Source organism: Magnolia sinica, chromosome 6 (assembly GCF_029962835.1).
Source record: "Magnolia sinica isolate HGM2019 chromosome 6, MsV1, whole genome shotgun sequence".
NCBI classification, from domain to species: Eukaryota; Viridiplantae; Streptophyta; class Magnoliopsida; order Magnoliales; family Magnoliaceae; genus Magnolia; species Magnolia sinica.
In genome coordinates this window covers 65,428,277-65,430,787 of record NC_080578.1, presented here as the reverse complement: position 1 = coordinate 65,430,787, position 2,511 = coordinate 65,428,277, and the positions used below count along the sequence as shown (strand labels likewise).

General features: G+C 38.5%; 1 non-coding gene across 1 annotated transcript; it reads right to left on the bottom strand.

The window, feature by feature from the left end:
- Positions 1 to 831: 831 nt before the first annotated feature.
- Positions 832 to 938, bottom strand: LOC131250349 (small nucleolar RNA R71). The gene has a single exon (XR_009173270.1). It is a non-coding gene; the product is annotated as a small nucleolar RNA R71 (small nucleolar RNA).
- Between the last annotated feature and the right edge of the window lie 1,573 nt (positions 939 to 2,511).

The following is a 2,511-nucleotide window of genomic DNA, read 5'->3' as shown; positions in this document are numbered from 1 at the left end:
GAATTATTTTAGAAACTAACTTAGCTTTTTTGTTTTGGTAATCTCTTTCTAATTTTTCTTTCTTTCTATTTCTATATTAAGGTTTGTTTTCTATTTTTAAAAACCTCTAATTTTAGGATTTCTGTTTTTTGTTTTGTTTTGCAGGATCTTAAATTAGGAACCTCCAATTTGGTAACTTCTTTCTAATTCTATATTTCTATTTCCTTCTTTCTTTTAGGTTTAGGTTAGAATCTGAAATTGTGGGCTGAAAGTATTTCATGTCGAAGTGGGTTCGTGACAACACTCGACGTCTTTTGAGTGAAAGAGGATTGGTTGAGGGGTTATCTATCCATCACAGGGTTAGACACCACTCGAGATCCTTAGAGTCAATTGAGGTTATGGCTGCCAATTAACCGGTCAATCAACCAGGAAGCCAACCTTAACCTAGGGTTGAGGAAGTCCAGGATGAGAATGAGGTGCATCAAGCACCCCCGCCTCATACTTTACGAGATTACCTACAATCGGCGGGGGTGATTACACCATCATGCATGTTTTTTTCCAGAAAATACGAGACACATGGATATCAAGCCAGGGATGCTCCAACTCCTTTCAAAATTTCATGGGCTTGAATATGAAAATCCGTATCTACACTTGAAAGAGTTTGACGAGATTATAGCCACTCTATACTTTCCAAACATGTCCGATAACACTGTTAAGCTGAAACTCTTTCCTTTTTCTTTGAAAGAGAAAGCTAAGACATGGTTACATTCACTACGTCCTTGATCTATTGGTAGATTGAATGACATGACAAGGGAGTTCATAAAGAAAAAATTTTCATACCATAAGACGAACACCCTTAGAAAGTCAATCATGAACTTCGCCCAAAAGGAAGATGAAACATTCTTCCAATGTTGAGAACGGTTTAAGGATCTTGTCAGTTTATGCCCACAACATGGTTTTGAAACGTGATGCATCACAAACTTTTTCTATGATGGACTGACATCTCTCATGCGCTAATTGGTCGAGACAATGTGTAATGGAGAATTCATGAATAAAAATTTTGATGATGTGTGGGACTACTTTGATAAGCTTGCTAAAAACACACAATCATGGGACACCTCCCCAAAATCAAGCACCATGTCTAGGCCGACTTAATCCAAGGAGAGGGACAAAATGTATCTCCTAAGAGAGGATGATGATATCAATGCTAAAGTGGCTAATCTCACCAGAAAACTTGAGGCCATGGATTAAAGAAGGATAATGCTAAGGAAACTGTTTGCAATATTTGTGATTGCAACATTCACACAACTGAAAATTGTCCAAAAATACCTGCCTTTCAAGAGGTACTGAATGAGCAATCCAATTCTGTGAATAATTACCAAAGACCTTTCCATAGGCCCACATCTAATATGTACAATCCTAGTTAGAGAAATCATCCAAACTTCAGTTGAAGAAACGAACAAACTGCTATACCTCAAGGATTCCCTAACCAAATTCCACATCAAGGGAAACCTCAGGAGGATCCAGTTTTAAAGCATCTTCAAAACCAAGAAGTTTTTAATCAGGGTATGCTATAAGTCTTTTAAGACCTCACAAAGGTCATACAAGGACTTGAGACTAAAAGTGCGATTGGAAATAAAGGGAGCCTTCCAGCTCAACCTCTTCCCAATCCAAAACCGCAATATGAAGTTAATGACCCGAGCTCTTCAAATTAGATGGAGCAAGCTAAATGTATCACCACTCTTAGGAGTGGGAAGACTATTGACAAAACCATTCCGGTTAGGGCTGAAGAGTCTAAGGATCTGGAAGAGGACAACAATGATAGATCTAGCCATGCCCCACAAGAGTTAAAACCAAAACCTTAAGGCAAACCAATTGCTCCATTTTCCCAATGCTTAGTTGCACCAAAACCTCTCTCTAACTCTCAGGACATTCTAGAGGTGCTGAAACAAGTGAAGGTCAATATTCCTTTACTGAATGCGGCTAAACAAATACCTTCATATGCCAAATTTTTGAAAGACTTGTGTACAACCAAAAGACAACAAAATATTTAAAAGAAAATCTTTTTAACTGAAAAAGTGAGTTCCATCCTAAAGTAAGATGTGCCACTGAAATACAAAGATCCCAGTAGCCCAACCATTGCTTGTGTAATTGAGAATTACCTCATTGAGCACACACTTTTTAACTTAGGAGTGGGCGTAAATCTGATTCCTTACTTGGTCTATGAATAGCTAGGTTTGGGTGAATTGAAACCCGCCCGAACCACATTACAACTTGCTGATCGCTCAGTTCGTGTATCGAGAGGGGTAATTGAGGATGTGTTGGTCCAGGTTGACAAATTCTACTACCCGGTAGATTTTATCGTCCTGGATACTCAACCCATCATGGATATGAGCACTTAAATTCCCGTCATTCTTGGTCGTCCATTCCTTGCCACATCAAATGCAATTATTAATTGCAGGAATGGAGTCATGAGCTTGTCTTTTGGAAATATGACATTAGAGCTGAATATCTTTTTCAATACAGGCAAAC